This window comes from Zosterops lateralis (assembly GCF_965231275.1).
Source record: "Zosterops lateralis genome assembly, chromosome: 7".
Lineage (NCBI taxonomy): Eukaryota > Metazoa > Chordata > Aves > Passeriformes > Zosteropidae > Zosterops > Zosterops lateralis.
Window position 1 is genome coordinate 8,928,563 of NC_139767.1, and position 25,250 is coordinate 8,953,812.

The 25,250-nt window shown below is 37.1% G+C and overlaps 1 protein-coding gene across 5 annotated transcripts in view; it reads right to left on the minus strand.

Annotated features, from left to right (window-relative positions):
• Positions 1–24,856, minus strand: part of TMEFF2 (transmembrane protein with EGF like and two follistatin like domains 2) — a gene marked incomplete at its 5' end in the record, with an annotated part of 396,858 nt that extends 372,002 nt beyond the window's left edge. The window contains 4 exons of one of the 5 annotated variants that reach the window (XM_083865160.1): positions 9,713–9,850; positions 22,540–22,586; positions 24,481–24,537; positions 24,773–24,856. Of the gene's footprint in view, positions 1–9,712; positions 9,851–17,299; positions 17,373–22,539; positions 22,587–24,480; positions 24,750–24,772 lie in introns of those variants that run through there. The other 4 variants (XM_083865161.1, XM_083865163.1, XM_083865162.1 and 1 more) reach the window with 4 other exon arrangements.
• Between the last annotated feature and the right edge of the window lie 394 nt (positions 24,857–25,250).

The window sequence follows — 25,250 nt, forward strand, 5'->3', positions numbered from 1 at the left end:
CTAGAATGTCAGTATCAAGGATAAAGGGTATTATTGCCATTATTATTATTACAGTATTGACTGTACAGTTTTGGCAGTGCAGGAAGATTATCTCGATAGTCCCCTTTCTTCAGTTTATTTCTAAGCAATTTTCCAATAATGCTGTAACTCTCAGCCAGTTATGAGTTTAGGATATGAAAAATAAATTAGCTTTTTTCCTGATATTATGCATGACTGAGATCCAGTAATACTTATACATTAGCCAGATGTATAATTATTTAGTTGGGCATGTTTCACCTCATTTCTTTTAGGGATGCCAATATACATAGTCCTTACTACTTTTCTATAAATCTGTTCTATAATTTTTGCCTTTCTTTTCCATTTTTCTTTTATCTAAGTCAGGCACCGTTTCCCTCTTCTTGAAGTTTCTCCTCTTAATTATTTTTATTGTTCCAATTGCCCTTATAATGTTGTCGCATTTCTAGAAGTAACTGAAGTATAAGTTGCAAAGAACTAGTTTGGAAAAAAAGAGTTTGTCTTTCTATGTTTGCTTGATTGTAGATAATCTGGCCAAAATTGTTGGAATTCATTCATTACTCTGAAATGTTTAGAAAATAGATCAGCTCAATGTATTTTTGGTTACAAGCTGCCTGCATTTCTTAAAACTTTACCAAAAGAAGAGATCACTGCGAAGAGAGGATTTTATAGAACATACAAGGAAAGCTAGGGATGGACTTTTGCAACTTTGGACATTAAGAGACATCAGTTTCAGCTCTCTAAGGTGTCTGTAAGAACCTGCAAAGCAAAAGCATTCCATGTTGTGTCAGCATGGGCAGCATATAATCATTTAGCAGTGGCTGCCCTGCACTTTACGCTTCTTTAAACTGTGAAGAACATTTTGGACATACATTCTTATGTAAATGTGCACGTGAGCAACAAAAACAGCTTCAAGAACAGCAGATTCCCAAAAGCTAAAGAACTGAAATATGTACCAGCAGATAAAAGAATTCCATTCACTAATATATTATAGTCCCAAAATTGTGCCTTTTTACCTAATATCAACCTACAGATTTATACTAAAATATTTATATTATATTAGCACTTTACTCAAGGCATACTGTCCTGTCTATTTGTCTCTGTTTCTCACTGGAATTAGAAAACTCTCCCGTTGATCCTTTGGTAATAGAGTGTTTATATCCCCTAAATAGCAACTGTGAATTTTTTACTCATACAGAAACAGGCAAGAGAGATCTAACAGAAAATATATTAAATAATACACTATCTGATAAACTAACACAACAGGATCACATGACCCTGTGTCTCTGTGCATGCAAATTGAAATGCTGGAAAGTTCAAGAAGCAAACATAAATCTAATCCTGTCTTGCAGTGGAGTGTACAACAGAGCTCTCTATTACATGTATTTGTAAGACAGGTATTTTTCCCCTCATAGAATCATGATCTGTTGGGGGTGTGGGAGGGAAAGAGTCTGTAGAGAAAGAGGCTTTACATTGAGTGTTTTAGAGAACTAAACTTCATAAACTCCAATTGCATATGTAATCCTGTCTAAAGATTTCCAGATGCTGTCTAGGAATAATTAGGCTGAACATGGCATTTAGATAACTTAGTTTAATTTATCTGTACACATGATCACTCCTTGCCATACCCCCTTTGACAATCTGGGCAATCCTTGTACATTTCAAACACACATATAACCAAAGGGGACTGAGCAAAATATCCTTCACTGATGCCCCCACCCAATTTTTCCTGAAAGCTGACAGAAATACTGGGGTTAATTCTGATATCATCTGAACCTTGACACAAAATGCAGCAGAGGTTTCTCCCAGGTCGCTGCACTCAGCACTTTCCATGGACTTTCTCAGCCCATGCAGCTGAGAAAGGCTGAGCAGAACCAGGCCATGGAAACACAACCAGGCGCATAAAAGCCCTTTTTCTCTCTTCCTGCTCCACAGGAAGCCCTCAGAGAAGGATGAATGACGATTAGAACTAGCTGAACGCACTGACTAAAAACTTCAGGGACTTATGGGAAAACCTGGCTTTGTTATTAATGGCAGTGTCAGGAAATCAATGAAGATTGCATGTTTCACCCTGTAATATCCTGGACTACATTCCTCCCTGGCAGTTTTACATGTTACTCAATACAACTGGCCTCTACTTGGGTACCATGCCAGCAAAACCCAGCAAAACCCTTCAACACCACAAAAGAGAGTGTTAACAGATACATCATGCTCTCCATAGTCTAGAGGGTTGAAAAAGCAGCATTCATCTTTATGTGACCCCTTGCCAGCTTCCATACACACACATCCATGCCCCAGAAAGCAATCCAAGAATTTTTTTCCTCTTTCTTTTTTTTTTTTTTTTTTTAATGGATGGATTAGCCACCAATAAATTGGAGGAAGACAATCTGCCTTTCTCATTTTCTTCCCACGTGCACTTGTTACTTTCAATTCAAAAAGGAAACGAGCAATAACAAGATGTTTATCTGCTGGCTTTATATAATTAATACAGGGAAATTCCCTGACAATGTAATTGCTATAATGAGAAATATCAGAACAGAACTACACGTTGACATTGGTTCTCGAATTCACCAGCCTGTGATACTCTTGCTCACCAATATACAGAAGGTTTGACAGAAATGGCTGCCCTATTAACTCACCCTTGGAGGGAAGTGTCTTACACTTCCCATCCTGCCTGTCAAGAGGCATTTGCAAGTCTTACAATGCGTTTAATGAATTCTCTAGTGCTTGCACATTCAATTTCCATCCTTTCTTTTTAATCTTTAGTGATTTTAGCAGCAATGTCCTGGGAACCATTTTGGTACAAAAACTCTAATAAGGAAAAAAGCAGGGTGACATTTAATTAACAAAATTAATTAGTGCTAAATAGTGAAAGAGCATTCTCTAGCCATTTACGAGACAACAGCTGAGAATGGAGGAATGCTGGGGATGACAGCTGGAAATTGCACTCAATTAAAAATTAAAGCACATTCTGAGACTATGAGGGGAAAAATAATTTCCATACTCAAATTTTTCATGATCTAAAACTTCTGTGATTCTGATATCATAATGAAGATTATCAACTCTTTTTTGAGGTGTCACCCCGACAATTTTCCACTGCAGATATGATAGCCTATATAGGGAATTCAAGGTTACTAATAATAATCTTGCTTTTATTTTGTGGCCCTGTAGAAAGTATCTGCAGGACCTCCCCTCCACCAAGGATTTTTTGGAATGGAGCTTGATATTCTTATCATGCAACTGAATACGAAGTTCAGTGCAAGTAAGAGCCAAAAAGCATCAGTTACATCCTCCATTCCCACTAATTAGAAATTGTATAGTTCTTGACTACTTTAGTTTTATGAACCAACCAAAAAGATGTTCTTAAATGGTAAACAGCAGCAAATGTGTTTTATGGTAGAGTGGTAGAGATTTTTTTATCATTATCTTTAACTCACTTCTGTTTATTTCTCTAAACTCTCTGTGACATAAAATCAGGGAATAAATCCTGCTCTTTAATCTTTCTTTTTTTTTTTTTTTTTTTTTTTTTTTTTTTAGTTCTGATGTTTAGTACTAAACAATCTAAAGCCAATGTATTTTAAATTAAGATAAAACTGCAGTCAAACAATATATTGTCTGTAGGAAGCAGTGATAAATGATCCTAACATATATACCGAGTCCTTCAAAGGCAAAGGGCTACAAAGCTGTAGGTGGAGTCTCTGCTCATGCCAAATTGTTTTTTCATGTTTCTGGAAACCAGGCAAGGCAGGTTACCCAGCTGCCCTTGAGCATTCATACAAGCTTATCTCTTTCAAGACAGACTCTCATTTTCTCCAAAAGATTTTCTCTTTCACAGGAAGGGATGTCCTGCCTGGCTGCATCTTTATCCTTCTGAAACAGAGGTCTCTGAGCCCTTGTCCTTGGAAGGTAAAGCTGCACACAGCCTAGACAGTCAGTCTGTTCCTAAGGACTGACATATTCTTGATGTGTCCTACTAATGACTCCATAACATAAACCCCAATTTTTGTCAGTTTGCTTTGCCCATTTCCATTCAGCAAAGTCCACAGCAACATGGAGCTTCTTCTCCTTAAAACACCTAGGTCCAAAATTGTCATGCAAGCTCGTGAATATGCCTTTTATTTTTTTTCTACAATCAAGATGGGTAATTATTTTAAAGCTCATAATCTAATTATTTTGAATTTTTAAGCCGAGTTCTACAAAAAGTCTTTTTTAGAAACACTGATTTTAGTTGAAGCCTGAAGGAATTACGAAGATACTCTCTAAAGAGGAGGCACACAGTAGAATGTCTAAACAAAATTCCAGTGTGTTAGTAGTTGGCAAAACTATTTACAGAAGGATTACTGAATTTATAAACCAAGGGAAAAAACACAGAGATGGGGAGTTGGGGATTTTAGATAGCCACATGAAATATGCATGCAATACTCAAGTGTGAGCTCTCACACGTTGATGATTTGCTTTCCACAAGACAAATATAGAATCAGGGATGGGGTACACTCAAGGTAATGGAGAGTAACATTCTAAAAGGGAAATACATGTAGTTTATGATCCAGATGACATGGAAAAATCATTGTCCAGACTAAAAGAAATGTAATCTGAAGACTCTGAGCCCAATAGTTTAAATCACATCACATTTGCTCCCATAAAATTTATTCCCTTATTTTTTATTCTTCTCTAATGCAGGATTTAGAGATATGTTCAGGACTTATATTTATTTTATTACTAAAATATTGTACTTGACCTTGCACAAATTTATAAACCTGCAAAACTATATACTTTCAGTGCAGATGAATAATTTTACTGTTTGCAGGACAGGCTCTACATGTACATTTAGATACTTAGGTAGAGAGGTTCCTGTAACTTTCTTTGTCTTCAGTGGGAAGTATTCCAAACTGAAAATATTGGTCCAGCTTAAAAAATTTTCTAAGTCAATAAAATTATATTGTGCAAGTACATATGTTTTATGTCTATACTCTTTTACAACTCTGAATTGTTCACATCCCCTAAAGGAACATAAAGTCAAAATCAAATAAGTACTGAAATCAGTGGGGGGTCTTTCCACTGCCCTCAGGATTGGACACAAAATTCAGAACTCAGGAACAGTTCTTTTGATTTGTCTGCAGATCAATAGCCTTTACGAATGTTAATAGTATACTACTTGGATTCCTTCACAGATACTCTCCCTTTTCAAATGTCTTCTGTTCTGATACTGAGAAATGACGTAAAAGCATTTCTCCAGCACAAAGAAAACAATGTGAGTAGCTGTTAGTTCAGTTATCTACTAAACACTGCATCCCAGTATTGTTGCACATTCTCTTGAGAGCATTTCTTCAGAAAACAGAAGGGAACTTTTATTAGTAAATGCCCATTTATTATTAAGTGCACACTGGAAGATTCATTAATGAATATTTGAGAAATGTTAATAATGTATCTTCTATACCTCTTTTATCTGGAAAGAAATGTTTCCTAATTAGCAACAGGAGCCACCATATATTCTCCAAAGTGCAATCAAAATAATTTGGGACTTACTGCCTTTTCAAAGACATAACATTACTGTTTATTAAAAAAACCTCCAAAAACAAAACAACAGAAAACCTAAAACCAAATCAAGGAACCAAAAAACCCCTGTGTTAAGGATGTTCCATGAATGCCTTTAACACTGTGCTAAGGGAGGGGTTTGTTCAGCATCCAGGGTGGTTTATGAGTGCAACTCATTAGCCAATTTTTTATAGACACCTGAACACCCTCATGGAGTGGAACAATCCTACTGGGAATGCAGCAGTAGAGTAGTAAAAGAATATTCATTCTTTGAACTTCAGACCTTGATTTTATACGTTTAAGGGTGATGAGGAAGACTGCCATCAAACAGTACATGAACATGTCTAGTTTATGGACATTTCTAGGAATGGTATCACACTTGAACAATGGGTACGAAGGTTAAGCACTTGTGTTTAAATTTTAAAGTAGCAATCAATTTACCATACAATAAACTATTCTTATAAAAATGACAGAAACAAGAAGAACTCATGTCCCAGATTTAGATAAAATATCTAAATTCATACAAATCTTAATGAAAATGTAGTTTGACTGAGAAATATTGAAAATTAAAATCACCAAAATCACATATGTAACCATCAGTCTTTGCCTGTGAGATGGTAAACCCCTGTCATGGCAACTGTTGATTAAAAATGATCCATAATTCAGCTTGGCTTCCCCACCAGAGATGTGAGATGGAGAAATGTGACATAAAATAAGGTCCTTTACTTCCTTTTTTTCAAACATACAGAAACAGAAAATTTTGTGGGATACCCTCTCTAAGATCCTGACATGTATTTAGTCTGACATTTTATGATAATAATGAATTGGTGTTATTGCTGAAAAGAAAATTGCAATGGGACTTACACCCCAACAGGCCTTTTCTTCCTCTCCACAGTAACCAAAGTGCTCTAAAGTCTGACTCCAGCAGACTGCTTTTTTAATGACTCCTAAGTCAGCCATCTCTAATTCAGAGTTATTACAGCTGGAAGTATTAACCTGATTCTCCTGAATTACCAATCAGTAAGTGACTGAATACCCATTTAGCAGCTGTGTCTCTTGGCACCCATCAAAGGGTTCAAAGTGGCTTTGATGGTGTCATCTCTGCAGCCTGCACCTTTATCAGACAGGTTTGCAGTGGGCACAGAGTCTGCCACCAAAATGTATTAACCCTACTTTCTTAACCAATCAATTACACTGGCTTAAGGCTACCTCTTGATTCTTTAGTCAAAGCTAAATTTAGAAAATTTGGGATGTGAATATACTTTACTTTTGTTCTGTTTATCTGAGTAACTCTGACTGCTCCCTTAGAGACTTATCTGAGAAGCTTTCCATCCTTCTCTGCCTTTGATCAAAGGCTGTCAGAATTTGCTTCATTTACATTTCAGACCCCCTGATTAAACCATGTCCTTTGGGTTACAAAGTATTGTTGGATGACAGAACTAAGACAAACTGTTCTAACTTCCTCATTGCATTGTCTTACGTCAAGATTTTTATCACCCTCTTATTATGCCTCTCCTGTATCTGCATGCCTGTCTGGCAAAAGAGTTTTCTTGCTGCAGAAGCGCTGATAATCTCTGGGTTTTAGGACAATAAATGACTCTGGATGTCCTATGGATATCATTACTGTTAAGAATATTAGTGTAAAGATAACCTCCTGACTACTGAGAGCATAATTCTTTTCCCAATGTTCTTCTTTGTGCACAGTATCCTATGAACAGCACACAGCACCAATGACAGGTTTAATTTAGAAGGGATCAGCTCTTTGCAATTGGTAGCTACAAAGCCATTCAAGCAAAATAAAAGCAGTAACAAGAAGGCTTCTTTGGTTGGTCCTACAGCATGTTCTTTGTTTCATGCTGTTAACAATGAGCAAGGTTCATGACATGACATTTCATCAACTAAATCTGTGTCCCTTGATAACCTCTTAAAATCCTGGGCTTTCAACAGAATTCCCTTTCCCTGAGAAGGATTCAGTTAAGCTCTTATTAAACTCATACAGTGTCACAGACCACTGACAGTATAAACCTCCAAAGCCTAATTTGGCTTTGTTCTTTCCCTTCCTCTGTCTCCTGGAGCAAGTGTCTTCCACTAAGAGCCTTACAGTTCTGCTGGCTTTGACAACCAGTATCTTGGTACAAGATAAGCACAAAGGTGGGAAAAACATGTAAGTGCAGTCTCTTCTACAGCACTGGGCACACCAACTGGCAGTCGAGTGCTTGGCTGGTGTTTCATGGAATTGCTAGAAAAAAAAAAAAAAAAAAACAGACATGAGATTTTGCTGCCATTACTTCTGGTGCCATGCACTGTAACTTGGTGCATGCACTTAGGCACTTGATTCCTTTGTGTAGAAGTGTCAGTGTCTCTCTGCCTTGGCCAGCCCTGACACCACAACAGTAAAGGGTATGGCTTTGTATCTGGATGAACCTCACTGATCCCTTGGGTTCTTGTTTGCCCAAAGGAGTCAAGCAACAACAGCAGGAAAGAAAGAGGGAGTCTGCCCAGGGTTAACTACTGCTTTATTCATCCCCCAGTGGGGATAACCTCAGTTCAGGGTATCTGCTTCAGCAGACACCCCTCAGCAGAAGTGACCCCTTGGCAGAAACAGCAGGAAAAAGAGCGGGAAACCCCCAAAAGCAACACCTTTTATTGGAGGGAGGAACTCGAGGATGGGTTTAACTGAGGACAAATCAGGGATCATGGGGGTATGGCTCTGCAGGTAAATGACACATATTACAACAAATCATTAACTTGGGTGGAGAGACAGTAAAAGTTGGTCCAATCACTTGGGGCCCTCACTGGAACATTCTAGCCTTTTGGGAGAGACTTCAAAGTGACAGACAAGACCCAGGGGCTGTATAACTTATGATTGACATGTAACAAGGGTTGGGGTAAAACCTAGAAGGGTTGAATATGGGTGACATGAGGCAAACCATTGCAACTTACAAAAAACAATATGAAACAAGGAACAAATACCTACATAAAACTGATAAAACTAAAACCACACCCCTACACCTTTGTTTTCCTTCTGCCTCTGCATGAAGTTTAAGGTTATTGTAGCCAGAAAACTGCCCCACTTCTTTTTTGCCTATTTTCAACATCTGCTTGAGGATAAATATTTACTAAATGGAATGAGACTCAGATCTCTCTGACACTATAATGTTCAATGTTTTTCTGGCTTTTTTTTTTTTTTTTTTTTTTTTTTTTTTTTTTTTTTTTTTTTTTTTTTTTTTGTGTATGTGTGTGTGTGTGTGAATTTTTTCCTTTCTAGGTTTTTGGTTCTTCCTGCTGGTAGTCATTCTTGATAGTCGTGATGAAATTTTAAAATGGTTTACTTTTTTACTTCATGTATGGAAAGTGAATACTTAAACTGTCTTTTAAGTTAAGAGAAAATAATCCTTTCAATCACATGTCAAGAGGCAGAGTGACTGACTGTCAGATTTCAGTTGATTTTTTTAAGACTTTTTAATGCTTTCAGCTCTTAAATAATGCCAGTTCATGGCATAGATTAGACCATGAATCTATCTTTAAAAAAATTAGACCACTAAATGAGTGAGATAAATATTTACACAGCATGAACTGGCATTCTGTCTCAGTGCATTACTTCTCCTGGGGTTTCCTTAATTTGCTATAAACTCCTTGCTGCAAAGAAGTTGGCAAAACAATTTTTAATGACAACTTCTGAAGATTATTTTTAATACTAACACTAGAAAAAGTAGGCCATCTTTTATTCTGTAAAAAAATTAGGAATGTAACTCACCTGGTTACATGATTTCATTTCTAGTAATATTTTCTTCAGTCTCACTTGTTCAAGAACAAACACACTGTTTATAATTGAGCTGTAATGGTGAAGGGATGTGCCCACTATACTTTCCGATGAACAAACATAAATTATAAAAATCCGATTCTAACCTTAAGCAATTTGCTTTAAAAATGAGCGAATAAAAATAAGGCAGTGAACATAGAGACAAGAATCAGAAATAACTACATTTGCCTCTATTATAGATTATTTTTCTTCATGATGTTTGAAAAATGCTATCCATTAAATCTTTCTATTAAAGAATTTACTCACATTTTCATTTTATTTGCAATGCACCCTGTTAAGACAGGATGTTTGGCTTTCTTTTCCAGGGTAAGGTATCTGGAATGTTGCTTCAGCTCTTACCAAAGATGCTTGCTCCAAGAATCCAGTGAGGCAGAGGAATGTTCTCTTTGCTACCAGGTCTTTGCTTACAGCATTTTTTGTCCATGAGGAGAGGCTTGAGTTGAATGAAAGAGAATTTGGACAATTGGTTTGTTCAGTCTTGAAAAGAAAAACAAAGACACATATATAATCACACCCATAAAAGGTTACTCAGACTAAGCTCGTAATAAATTACCTATTTCCACTGGGGAATAAGGGGAAAGTGATGTGCATAAAATACAGCAATGGAGGTTTAACATAGATGTCATGAGAGACGTAGTGCTGAGAGAATAAAGAAAGAATTAGGAAAGTGAAGAAATCCAGAATTTTAAGGCTAAGATTTCTAGGTTAATATCAGCCAAAAATTGTTCAGCTACAACTGCTCTTGTTGTAAGGGAAATACAGTAAAAGACAAGATAGAGTGCTTTTCAGCCTTATTCTCTCTTTTACAGGCTTCCTGAAATCAAAATATTTTTATTTGAACATTTGTTAGGTTCAATGTGTTAGAAAAATATGAAATAAAACATTTTATTTTTTTTAGATAGATTTCAAAATAATCAGTCAGATAGCCACATAAAAGAACCCTAATCAAGCTTTCAGCAAAGGTTTTTGGTGTGGATGAACCCTCATTTTTCACACAAACAATTTTGTTCAGCTAGATCTGAAACCAAGTTAACTGCTCATTAATTCTTTCCCAGACAGTTTCTAAAGTCTGTATGACAAGTTTCCTTGGTAACAGCAGCCAGCATATTCCATGACACCTAGCCATTAAACCAGACAAAAGCACAGATCCTGAACCTCCTGCCTCCAACCTGGAGAATAAGGGGAGCCTAGAGGCAAACACAATCCCTGGCCTGCACTTGATCCCAGAGCAAGCACACAGCTCATCCAGTTGATGAGTCCTGTGACAACCTGGACACGTGTACAGCACTCTTGGATCACCTAACATTTGCCACTGCCTTTCCTCCCTGCTATGAGTTTGTAAGAAACTGTTGGAACACTGGGCAAACAGCTGTAATTTCTGAAGTAAAAACTTTGCCCCAACTGCTTTGCAAACTCTGCAATTCCTGCAAACTCTTAATCCAGCCAATATTTATAAGAGAAAAATGCTTTACTGGTTTTATTTTTAAACTTGATGATCCCATTGTTATTTTTAATTAAGGAACAACCCAAATATTTCAGTCATTAACAACTGCATTGTGCTAAATGCTGTTTAATAGGCATCCAAGAACAGAGCCAATCTAGCTGTATTAACTTCAATGCCAGATCTGCTTCTCTATTTACTTCATCCAATCACAGTGAGAACTGACTTATTTCTTACTCACCTAAACCATTGTAACAGGTATTCATGACCTGATAGTAGAGACCAGAGCTGGAAGATGATGGGAATCTGTCTCCTGAAAGTGAAGGAATTCAATACCCACCATGCTGGGAAATTTTCTGAGTGTGCTGACCCAGCAAACCCCTGCAGCTGAAGGTGACTCTCAGGTGATGGGTGAGGGCAATGCCCTCATCAATTTTAGGTGAGAACATCAGGGTGATGGAGCACAGCCAGAACAAAGGAAGCTGAACTCTGCTTAACAATAAGGGCAGTCTTTATTATTGATAAACAGCTGCATCAGCTGAGAGAACCAACTGGCTCTGTAACTGTCCCAGAGTTAATCAAAGAAATGCAAATACTCTCCTGCTGGGGTAGCCAGACCAATATTGGGAAGTATCTCAGCTCAGTATAAGAGTATGAAAACTGAAAAAGGAATGAATAAGTGTGTTTTCCATTATCCATTTAACCCTCCTCATGGAAAATATCTAAAAGAGCATGGTCAGAGGGCATTGGACTCAGGATGAGAGAAGGTCATCTTAGCATGAAAGCATGGTGACCTGAAAACGAAATTAATATATTCAGTTTGTTCTTCCTGCCCTGCTAATGGAGCTGTGGAAGAATTCAACATCAGATATCAACTCCTCTACCACATGGCTAAAAAGTTCCTGTTAAATTTTGTTCAAAACTGAAATCTTGCTGGTTTTTCTACAGAAATGTTAATTCTTAGGCAAATCTGCTCCTCTAAGACTCTTTTTATTTTTATGAAGCAGAACATCCTGGGATATGAAGAATGGTGTCTCTTTAGTCTGATTCTTTCTGCGCTACTGATTTCAACAGCGATATGCATGTCATTTCAACACTGTGCTTGGCAAGGAAGTTAAGAAAGATTAAAAGGAATCTTCCTGATCTCCAATTACATATATTTAAACATACACTTGACACAGTGTATTAACAGGCAAAAACCTGGAATTGTCAACAGCTGAAAAGCCTGATCATCAGAAAAAATGCATTCCAAATTTCTTTTATGCATTTTCTGTGGGCAAAATCAGACTTCAAAGAGCAAATAAGAACTGATGCTGGATTTTATCTCTTTTTTTTTTTTTTTTTCTCAGATTCTTTTCCCAGATATGGTTTCTTTCATATTCAAGTTTGCAAAATGAATAGCAATTTTGACTCATTACTGTTTCAATTGCTGGGGACCATATTATTCTTCAACTTCAAAATTATGTTACCTTCTTTTCAATGCCATTCCTAACCATGGAGACAGAATATGTCAAACTGATTTATGCCTGGACACTTACCTCAAGAGTGAGTTACTTTCCTAAGTAAATGTGCCAGTATAACATGCAATCTTTTAAAATGTGGAAGCAAAAATAAAATTCTTAAAGTGAAATTTTTTAGGGTGTAAATAACGTAAGTTTCATATCCACCTATATACCCTAATTATGTGATCTTCACCAATATCTGCAAAGATGAAAGAGTATTAAAGAAATGCAAAAGTCAGGTTTTGGTTTTTTTTTTTTTTTTTTTTTTTTCTTTTTGAGTATATGCAGATCACATCTCAGTAAATTGCATAATAGAGACAAACATATCTCAAATGACACCAGTAATCCTGTACAAAAATGGGTTTGCTCACTGTGCTTAATTGACAAGAGATCCATGGAGAGGAATTACTGATGAGAAAACAAAAATCTTAGGAGAGAAGAACTTAGGAAGACTGGAGACACAATGTGTTCCCGGAAAAGCAGATGCAGCGAAAGAAAGAGACCTTTGACTTTCTTGTCACATCTGGTGACATTCTTGTCACATTCTCAGACTGAAGGCAGGGAAGTACTCACAAGAAAGCAGGGAAGAAATCCATTCCTCAGTTTCCTTGGTCAGCAGAAGGAGGTGGCTGGCTCCAGGAAGATACCAAACTGCTCTCTCTGCTTCCCCTGGAATAAAACAAGCCCCCAGCCACACAGATCACCCCTTCTGCCCTTGCATTGCACCTTCACCAGTAGCTATCCAGAAACTAATAAAATATAGAGCTGCCACAGGATCCTCCACAATATCTTTTGGACCAGTCTTGTCAAGAGTTAAGACCTGAGAGGAGGCTTAGCTCTCTTAGCCCGAGAGCAATCAACACTTTGGGCTAATGCCTACCAGCTTTGTTACAAACGTAGCATTTTGTTTTGTTGCAAAGTGTCTTTAAGATACAACTCTCGTAAATAATTCCTATTAAAAGGGATTTTAAAATGCTGGTGAGTAGGTGAGACACTAGGGGAGGGTGACGGTGGCTGTCAGATGTGACAGGACAAGGAAGGTCTGGGCTTCTATTTGCAGGTGTGGAAAAGAGGTACTTCTGTTTAAACAATCAATTATGGTGGCCTTTTTTGATGGCTTCAAAATTAATGTACTGCAGCTGGCAGGAGACAGCTCCATGCACTCTGAAAATGGCAGATGTGAAGTTTTCAGAAGAAGCAACGTCCTTGACATTGAATTACTCTGAAGTTGTCCAAGCTGTGAAAAGGCCTAGGAGGAATGAACAAAAATCTCATTTAGCTGACAAAACTGTCTAAAATTCTTTTCTCTTTGTGAAGAACTAGGAGGTGGGAACACAGCAACTGTCTAACCATGTATTTTATTTTTGCTTCAACAGCAAAATGGTACTAACTTGGTTAGACCTTAAGCAAAGAATAACCTCCTGTAGTGACAGAGAGAGTCTATGCAAGAAGTGGAATTTATTGTCTGCTTCTGTTCATCACATCATGAAGGTCCTGAGGAAGTCTATGAGTGCTAGAAAATTGCTGCCTTTGTGGCAGCATTTCATTGTGTATTACAGATATATTAGCTAATGTCTGGAATTGTTTCTGACATTTAAACAGATAGGTAACTAGTTCAATAGGCAGATAAAGCCAGCCTGTGCTTTATCCTGTGGTTATTATTTTATGAAAGCACCTTATTATATGATCTTCCATACTTGCTGATGGGAAGTGTGCAGTGACTGGAGGAAGATGGTGGGCAAAACAAACCTGAGTGCTCTCGTGTGACTGTGAGATGCGCAGGATACAGAGACATCCATCTGCACTGATTGAAAGCAGCAATACTGTGATTTGAAATAATTTTGGAACTACATGAAAGGGAACTCCTGAGCCACCTGGAAAGGAAGGGACTGAGGGGGTTGGGAAGTACAAGGCAGCACTGTTCACAATGGAAGAAGAGATGAAGTGGTATGTCCAGCATGGAATGATAACACTGGTTAAAGAACCATAAAGAAAGCACCAGTCAAGGAGCCATAAAAAATAAATTGGGGAGAAACCATGCAAGCAACTGATGGGAGTTTGTGGCATTGTAAGCAAGCCAGCTTCAGTCATGTGTCCAACACAGATTAAAAACAGTAAAGAAGAACAAAAAAACCCCACTGGAGTTATGGGGTCTAGTAATAATTACATTAGGGGAGATTTGTGATTTCATTTACATAATGTTTCATCTATTCAGTATTTATGCGAAACAGGTAAGTATGGAATTCCATTATTCTGCATTAATAGAAGTACTGTTTACAGCATTTACTACATTTTAGTGTCTTTTAGGCTTATCTTTGTGTCCTGAAAAATTACAACAGGAAGATTGGTAACATATGCATGGTTTGTTAATTAATCTGAATGTGTTATTATCTCCACCCTTTCATCATTAGCAGCTATGCTTTCTACAGCTAGATTATGTTCCCTGCTATGCTGCAATGGTAATCATACAACACACCTTTTCATACAATTTCATACCATAAAAGTTTTCATTTTCATTTGTCTCCATCTGCTCATCCACTTTCCCTGAAACTCCCTAGAATCCCAAAGCTCAAAATATCATTCAGGTGAATTCTTCCTGCCCTCCAGCTGGCAGTGCCACTATTACTATTTATATTAAAGTACATTGAGTAGATAGAGGTTCTGCCCAGATATTTTCTGCTTTTGTAACTCACATCTGCTGTCTCGCTTGCTTACTCATGACAATAAAATTGCAATGCAATTCTTCACTGAATTTACACCGTGTTTAAGCCATCTCCTTTTCCCCCAATGAAGATGCTTCTAAATAAAAATGTCTCTTTTAAATTAAAGTTTATTGATCCTCATCTATCTTTGGGCACAAATATGTAACAATATGAGAAGTAAATGCTTTTATTTAGACCAGTTAAAACTTCACAGCAATCTCTTTTGTCTCTACAGTTTCTCTCCTACAGTGATCTCTCTTTGTCCTACAGTTTGCACAAAGTAAAAGGGCACCTAGACACAGATTTGAACTAAGTGACTATAGGCATAGTAGTTAATGACTAATATTCCTACTTGTTATAGATATACCGGATGACTATTACCCTTCCTTTCACTCCATTATTAATGGCCTTATTAGGGATGCAAATCAATGTCCACTATGTAAAATGGAAAACACAAAAATCAATTCATGTCCTGTTGCGTATGGTTTAGATGCAGACTTTTTCTTCATGGTGTCACAGGTTCAAACCAAACCTTGAATACTAAATTAACTTTAGATGCTTAGTTTACTTTTAATGTATGTTTCTCCTGTATATCTTTTATGTTAACTTCTAATGTATTTTTGTTTAAAAAATACAGAGCAGAATAAAATTAACAGATCTGTAAAAGAGGCTCATAAATGTTATTTGTAAATACAGACCAAATCACTCACAAGCAAATCAAGGGCTAGGTTGGAGAAAAAATATGATGATCTTGGTTTTTAATTTATTATTTCAGTCAAAATTATAAAGCCCATGTTCAAAATTCTTAAGCTACCTGTTTTTTCCTATTACTACATCAGGATCAAAGTCACTGTTGTGTCCACTGACACTTTTCTGTCATTGGAGAAGTGCTTTTATTTCTCACAAATGGTCCTGAGACCTTTGCAGTTGTAAGCGATACAGCACAGGTCCCTTTCATTTTCTTTGATACATTTTTTAATCACTGGGAACCACCTGAGATTAGAACCCCTTAGTAAATGACCCATAATCAAAGGGAGTGAAATAGTATTTCAGATCCTCAACCCAATTAATGGTCAAGATAGAGAGCTCATGTCTTTCTCCAGAATTCTTTCAGAGAATTGTATTTTTCATATTTTATCAGTTTTCCCTTTTTTTTTTTCAAATAAAAGTCCTTGGATTTTTATATAACCATAAATTCCTTGCTGAAAATTAACTGCTCTATAAATTGCATATAAATCTATAAATACATGTAAATATGTGCAAGTGTGTTTTGCTTCCATTTATTTTGCTCCTAAATAGTATAGAGAACTCTTAAAGGCTAAATAATGCCGTATCCATGAGTAAAATGTGTTGGCAGCTGAGATGTGGAAGTGCAACTATCACAACATTGATCTTTTTATTTCATTTTCTTACTGATAGTGTAAAGGAGAAAAAGACAGAAGAGACACAAGGAACAGACAGAGAAAAAGGGAAGAAACTACAAAGTCTCTGTGAATTACCCTGTTATCCTGTGCAATCATTTATGGCAATAAAATCACAGAGGAAGTCTAAGCCACAGCTATGGAATATATCCTATGTACCTAATGCGTCCATTGTTTAACCGCAGCAGTATCATTTAACAACATATAAAATAAGGGGCTAAAAGTATGGATTTCTGGATACAAGTATTCAATTCCCTTTTGCCCTAGTTTTAATAAAATCATCAGTATTACCATTTAAAAGAGCCAAATCACTGGTAGATTGTGGTAGATATTTTATGAAGATCTGAATAAAGGATCAATCACCAAATCCAGTAGGAAAGAAATTTCATAACTACTCTTTATTGAATAGTTAAACAAAAGTAAGCCTAATATTTAAACATGGCAAGGACTGAATGATAGCAGTCTTCACATGAACATGGGAGTTGTTTTCTCCCACTTGAGGATTGGCAGGAGCTGCTCCTTTGGATCATTTTTTGGAGATGGCAGCTGGATCACATTTTTCTCCTTTTCTCATTCTTCCCTTCATGGACCATTTTTCATTTCCCTTTTGCTTACTCTTCTGATAGCTGAGTGTGTATTGATACAATCACTACTTCACATATTAGTTTTTCAGTTGTGGAAAAAGTGTTGTACATCACTGTTTATTTTACTTGAATAGCCTGTGCCTGGCAGTCTCACAGTCAACAAAAAAAGATAAACAGAATTCCTTCCTAACTACTTGGAGGTTGAGGGAAATTCCACTGGGAGCCATACTGTATTAAGGAACAAACAGAATTTGCAAAGGCTTTTTACTAGCCTACCTTTATGCAGTTGTTGAAAGTAAAGTAGAGTCATTCCTGGTTCCCCACCACAAGAGTCAAATGATGTCACATGTCTAAATCCTTGGTTCCCAAAAATTAGCATTCAGGTTCTCTGTATAAGCTGTTGAATGTGCTGCAACACAACCCCTTTATTTCATGGGCTATAAAACTTGGGAAATACAGACATCCACAAGCTATGAAGCAAAGGCTCATAAAAATGCCATGAAATGTGCAATTATCCACTAGGATGAGTCTTCAAACTATGCCTGGAATGAACTGAACTGGGGGATTTAGTTGAAAAGCCAAGCTCTTCACAGATCACATTGACAGTAGACAAAAATGAAAAGATACATGAAAATCAGAGTCAGCAGAACTCTGTGAATTTAATAAAGTAACCATACAAACTCAAATAATTGCATGCAACTCCTATGAAAAAGTTGTTATCTTGAAACTTTCTGCTAGCTGAGTCCCAATGACTCCATAAACAATGGATTTAATTAATGAAAATTACCCCTATCAAACATATGAAAATGGATGCTTGTGACTTCTAGTACTCCCTAATTTCCTCCCTAAAGCTAACCAAGAGTATTGTTAGGAGGATGTGAATGCAGTGCACAATGAACTGTAAGACAATTTTCATGTGTGTCAGAGGGTAGGTATATTGTCACAGTATTTTCAGAGTAGAAGTTGCTCACTAAACTGTAAACTTTTCACAGCACTAAGACATGCGGTTTTAGTATTTTTATTACTATTCAACAACAGATTTGACAAAACTAGTGAAACTTGCTTTTAAGGATTTCAATCCCCAATAGAATTTCTGTCTCTTCTACTCCACTCACCTAAATGTTCTCCCTCTGTACTGTTAACTAAATAGATCCCAAAGACATGACTGTCTAGAATTTTATCTTCTTTTATCTATTCTGGATAGACCTGTCAGATTTTATGTCCACACTACTACCTCTTTCTAATTTTCTGTTGAAAACAGTGACTAGACAAACTTCTCTGACATCACATTATTCTGTCAATATGTCCCTTTATATCTCAAACCTTCAAAACCTTCTTTTCAACTGGAAGTAGTACATTAATGTCTCACAGAATTTCTTACATAAAGTTTTCATGTCCTCTTCATATTTTCAAGGCTGTTTCTGAAGGCTCATCTAATTAGAGGCATATAAAGCACAATTGATAAAAGCTCTATCATGCAACTCTGCATCCAACTGATAACAATGAACAGACTTTTCAGCCTTTAACAAGTGATAAAATTTCAAGAGCTGAGCAGCAGGTAGTGGGTGCCCTTTTTTCTTTTACTATAGCAATTAGTAACTCCAGAATGTGTATCTAAAGTACAAAGTTCAGAATGACTCTTGAATGTAACATAGTGAAATGTCCTAGGAAACACCAGCTGGCTAAATGAGGCAAACTTTACTCCCTCACTGACCTACATGAGTTATCCCATCAGAAAATCTAATACTACAGAAGGTATAGTCCAGAATGTATTTTACAGTGCAAAGTGCCAGTTTTTCTATCCGCATATTTGTTTGAGGAGTGCAGGTGTCTTAGAAACAAATATGGAATTTAGTATCCATCCAAGTCTTTGTGCAGTTTGGTCTGCAACACAAGATTCTCCATGCATTAGACATTTATATTAATTAGACTGTTCTGATAAACATTCCCACCTGCATATTGTACCAGAGAATCTCCCAATGGCAAAAATTATGTACTGAAGTAACTGATCAACACAGCCCAGTTCCAACCTCACTGCCTTACCTCCATGTTCTTACCTTATTAACAGAAAGCACTGCCAGCTGTTACAGAAATGTGAGGTTTATAGTACAGAAGATAATAGTGAGAGAGAATAAGTCCAATCTAAAATTCACAGAAATCAGGGAACACAAATGCACAGCTCTGCTTCTCCTAAATCACATAACACAGGCATTCAGAAGAGCATTACAACTCAGCTACCAGTGTCTGACTGTGACTTCAGCTCGAGGAGAATGACAAAACCTGAGCAGGTCTTTTTGTGGGAACACACAGGACCACATCCATGCTTAGGGACAGCCAGTTCCAGCCTAAGTGCCTTTCCCTCAAAAGAAAGTGGATGCATCTCCTGGATTAAAGGCAATCACAGATGCAAAATAAGATAACCCAGCACATCATGTCACTCCAATTCCTGTCCAATGGAGCATAATCTGATTTGCAGTATTTTAAACTACATCCTGATTGGATTACTAATGAAGGCTGGCAATTCTGAGGAGTTTACCAATTGCTGACAGTTTCTGTGAAGCAGCTGGGCAACTACTTTTAAATTGAGAAAGACTGTAAAATATATTTACAGCTAAATGCCTTTCTACAAAGATGGGCCAGATGGTCCCATAGAAATTGGAAAATGAAGGAAGCATTAATGAATCATCCAAGAAACCAGAAATCTTTTAGTGGGTGGTATAGTCCATTAAAAAGAAAAATCACCCCAAACCCAACACTACCCAACTCTTCATAAAGTGCTACTTTGCTTACTGTAATTTAAATGCACTCACAGGCATATTGCATTTCTAAATAATTGCAGTGAAGCAAAATTTTATAACAAATGAAGTTTGCTTTTGTCATGTTAATAACATATTCCATTACCAGATGAGATTTAAAGTTGAATATTTTTTTTAAAGCCAGGGAAGTCTAAAAGGAAGAGAGATTCCCAAATACAGAAATGTTTCTAGAAAGGGTTATGGACTTAGTAGAAACCCTTTCTGATAAGAACTAAAACACTTCTTAGTTGCCACTGAGATAAGAGCAAACCAAGATTCAAAGTTCTTTTAAAATGAATGGCAGAGAGAAATCTCTTGTGATTTCCTAGTCCATGCAGCTCAATAATGCATGTTTGCTTTCTTAAAGGATCTTATTCTTCAGGACATTTTTCAAGAACTGACCCTTCCAGTGCAAAGTGCAATCCCTGTAATACTTCACTATTGCACAACTAATTGCAGTTTGTTATTCATTTCTCCATTCTTAATTGTTTCCCGTCTTTTTGTTTTTCCTTTCTCTCCAGGGAAAAGAATGAAATGCCTCTTTTAATTTATTAAGCTATCAATAAACTAGCTTGACAAAAGCAGTATCCTATTGAATAAGAATTGTCCAAATTTGAAAACAAGCTAATGAAATGAGCAGTTACCCTTGATAACACACCATTACTGAAGCTCTTGATGCCTCCTTAAATTAAGTGCTAATGATCAAGCCCTATGGTGCTGTTTGATTTGGTAAAAATCAAACACAAACAATTCCTATACCTGCAGATTACAGGGGTGAAGGTATCACTTGTAGAGTCATAATTGGAGGTCACATGTTATTTGGATGATACAATTTTCATGCCCTTTTGGGACAGCCTCAGTTTAGCCTTAGTTATCTTGGATTATTGAAAGCAAGTTGATGTGTTGCTTCATGTCTAAGGGAAAAGACGGAAGTTTTTTATTGTTCAGTTTTTCCATTTGTGGGCTTTGATTATGTGTGAAATGAGCTTATAAGCTGAATCGAGCCCTCAGGTACAACTCAGCACAACTATTCCTGTACAACTGTACAATACCTTCAGAGGAAACCTCTATGCAGCCCCAGCTGAGACAAGGAGTGTGTGATCCTTCCTAGCCCTGTGCCATTTTGTGCCACAACTGCCTTTTCCATCCACCTGCAACATTTGTTCTTTGCTCTAACTCTTATGCCCCATCTAAGACCAAAATAGTTCAAGGCTCATTTTAAAAAACCAGTAATCCCTTGTTTGATGCTCCTTCCACTGGCAGCTGTTTGTAGCCAAATGGAAATAATATTTTTTAAATGTGCGTTAGATCGACAGCCAATTGTAGGAGCAGAATAAGGTCTGAACATCACGTTAGTTTCACTATTTTTATTCCAATTACAGATATGTGTTTTGGAATGTGTACTGCATAGTCTTAGTAAAAAGATACTTGTTTTGGTCTTCTTAAGAGTACTTTTGTTTCGATATATAATATGATACTTTCTTACAGAGTTCATTATAACCTTTAAATTTTAGCATCTGTATAATATTATTTATATTTTTAGTATTTATTATTATTACTTTTTCTCCAATAGTGCTTAAGGATCAGATATTAATTTCTAAACTAAGGAATGTTATTATAGAAGAAGTGGAAAAAAACATAGTGGCTGGTTTTTTTTAGGAACTGAGTTGATGAGAAGCCATTTTCAGGCCCTGTTAGTGAAAAAAGCAACCTTCCTGACAATGGAAGGATTATTTTCAGGATTGATAGAAGTGCATGATGGATCCTTCAGACGATGATTGCAAAAGTTGGTCTTTATTTATAAGGTGAGCATAATCTGCAGTCAATATTCTGCATGCATTGATTCCATCTGTATTATGGAAAACTAATGCTCACACTCCATATTTTGAACATATTTCTGAGTTGACTTACCCTTGGAATATTTTCAAGAGTAGTTTTATTATATTCATTTTTTTCCTCCAAGTTGTTTATGTTTTTCTTTCTCTCAAGTTGCCAGCCATCATCTCAAGAGTCTAGATTTTCTACTTGAAATATGCAGCGTATGAAATGTGAAAACAGGACATGTCATATTGCATCCTAATTAGAAATGGTGACTCCTGGAGAAAAACAACCTAAGCACGAGCCTTTATTTGAATTTTGAAATTAATTTAGACTGATTTTACCCCTTGTGCTCCCTTCCCATTAATATTCCAGCAAAGGAATGTAGTGGCAGGTATAAGTGCTTAAACAGCTAAGTTTAAGAGAACAATGAGATTTACACTGAGAAAATTTGAAACTTATAATGACAATCTCTGATTTTTTTTTTCCTGGTGATGGGTGTGGAGCATCGTGGTAGAGCCTTTTTGTCTGCAGGTGACACCCAAGTTATCAAGAACTGAGATCTTACACCAGGGTCAGAGCAGGCAGCGGCCTTTTACAGTAGTGTGGAGTTTCTAGCCCTGTATATTCTGTTTTGCAGAAGTTTCAGGGTAAAAAAAACCTGCTACTGCCATAAAATGAAGAATGAACACAGGTCGCATTTAGGTCAAGAGAAGCTTTACCTCTGACACTTCAGGAAAATTGGGTCAGATGAAATTCTAACTAACTTGATTTTCTTTAGTAGGAATGGAACAAATTTATAATTAGTTGATTATATCATGTTATATAATTCAAGTGAGTATAGCTTGCTTCTGAGACCCAGTGACAAGAGTAGTCATTCAGATTTCAATAAAAATGTATTACCTGTAATTAGTCTACTTCATCATTGTTGGATGCATTAAAAATGTCCCCTGTTTTAAAGAAAATTATTATTCATTGAATTTCAAAGGAAATTGAGCAGCAAACAGTATCTAGTGTGATTTGTCTCATAATTAATACACTTATTCACTGTGAAATACAGCTATATTGCCCATAATTTTTAAATAAAGCATAACACACTGAATTTTAAAGGCATTGGGCTATTACCCAGAACAAAACACTTCTAGCAGATCAGAGTGACATTTAGCTTTAGCACTATAAGTACTGCCCTGGGTAAATAAAGAAAACAATTTTTGAACAAAATTGAACATTTATTTGGTGGCAGAAAATCATAAATACATTTCACAGCCAACAAGCCTCAAACTATTCTTACTGCACGTAGGTAAAGGGTATGGATGCATAAAGAAAATTCATCTTAACAATATGCTTTCAGGCATAGAGAAATCTTGCCTCTCATCTCAACCCAGTGCTTGCCCTCCTTTCCCAGTGGGTTTTTTATTCTGTAATGCCAGTGCAAAAAAAAAAAAAAAAAAAAAAAAAAAAAAAAATCTGAATTTATGCCTTATGCTGTTATTTCTTTGCTTTTAGTTTGCTTGTCCTCCATTTTTTCCTCCGCTTGCTCTTTTTTTTTTTTTTTTTTTTTTTTTTTTTTTTCCCTGTTTCATAAGCTTTTACTAGACCACATCTTTTTCTCAGCACCACTCTCTGCAGGAGTTCATGGGAGCTCAGGGTCCCTGTGCCAGCGCCTCACCTGGTACCCTGGTGCTGGGATGGGGATGAGGAGGTGGGCAGGGGTAGTTCCCAGGCACTGTCACCTGTGTCACGAGCCCTTTTGCTCCTCCATTGCTGCCTTTTACCACCTCTGGCTTCTTTGCCATTAACTCCTGACCTTGTTTGTCTCTCCCCAAAAAGCTGGGCTCACACACACTCCAAAATCCCTCAGGCAGGGGCAGCCTGGCAGTGCAGAGCTGGAGCTGCTACTGCCACAGGCCTGACCTCAGGAGAGCACAGGCCCTGCAGGTTGGGAACTGGCCCCTGCAGCTCCTTCTGTCTGGCATAATTATACCTGGGAGGAACAAATTCGCCTGAGGAATTTTATGCAAGGAATTTGTGATGATTACTGGCACAAAAGTATGCAGAAGAAAACTTTTTTTTTTTTAAACTTTAGTATCTTTTCCAGCATTTTAAATGTCTGAAAGTCTACCAGCTTACACTCTCTATCACAACAAATTCCTGTTGCCCTCCATTTTTTTTCATGTACACAGGGTAATGTCAATTTTATGCAAAGAACTCCTCCAGTAACTTTAGAACTTGAAAATGTGCATTTAAAATGCATTTGGAATAAAGTAGAAGTTGCCATTCTGTATCACATTTAACAGGTTGAGAAAAGGAAAATGCAGAACTAGGATTAAATTCTGCATTAGCAGTTGAAAGCTGTGAGCTGCACTTATCAGAGGCTGAAAAAACCCAGGCATTTGGGCTTTCCTTCCTTTTGAATCACAGAGCACCCATGGCTTCTCTCTCTTGCATTCTCTATCATAAAACCATAAAAAACAGAGGTGTTTTTTTTTTCTTTTTTAATTACTAAAAAAAAATAAATTAAGCTAATACATTGCCCAGGAAGTACAATACATACTGATATCAGCAGCTCAAACATTTACAAATGCAATAGTCTTGCATCCAGCACTGTAATGTGGTTGCCACTTGTGGAATAAAGCAGAATACACATGAAAGAATTCCTGCCACAGCATATCTCAGGCATTTTCCCATAATTCTTGAAATGGCAAGACTGCACATTTTGCAATTTTAAGTAATTTGAAAAGAAAGAACTGAGACTGACTTTCTGCATTTACAAACTGATGAAAATTAAGGTGCTTCCTATGCATTCTCTGGTCACTACAACTTTATTTGAATAATTGACCTTACCTGCTTTGAGCACAGGTAGAAAGATGCAGGTCTCCAAGCAACTGAGTTTCTTCAGATCTATAAATAAAAAAAATAAAAATCTTAAAATCCTCAGGGCCAGACAGCCTCTAGAAAAAAACCAATATTATATTCAGGTATTTGCATGAGGCTGTCATTCATATTTGTCCTAGGCCAATGGGACAGGAATTTCTTGCAATTGCTTGGCCACTTATTGACTGAGGTGATGTCAGGGCAGTTCTCAACAGAGAAATGACCCTAAAGAAGACCCCTGGCACCTCTGTCACATACTGACATAATCAAGCTGAAGAGGAAAGTCATGGCCCCTGATTGTCCTGCAGCAGTGCTGCAAAGAGAGGACTGGCCACTTCAGAGGTACTGATTCAGCTCTGTGGAGGAGAAACAGCCACAAAACCTCTGTGGCCCTGGATTAATTTTTGACTGAAATGAGCAATATCAGCCTCCTTTAATCCACCACCTGGGCAAGGCAGGCTCAGCAGGGCAAAATGCACCGTCCCACTCGATTAGCAGCAAACAGCCATTCCACTTTGCTCTGCCCACTGCCAACACAGGTATTTTTAATCTGCAATTTATTTCTGTCTGTCAAAGGTGAAAAGCATTAAGCAATTAATTATTTGAAGTGATTTAAGAGACAGCTGGAAGCCAGGGGGACTTCAAAAAGTAGCCGATTGTTATTAATTCATGTGGTATTCATTAGTGTGTCATTAATGATGCTGCTTTCATTGATATTTGATATAGAATGCAACACTACT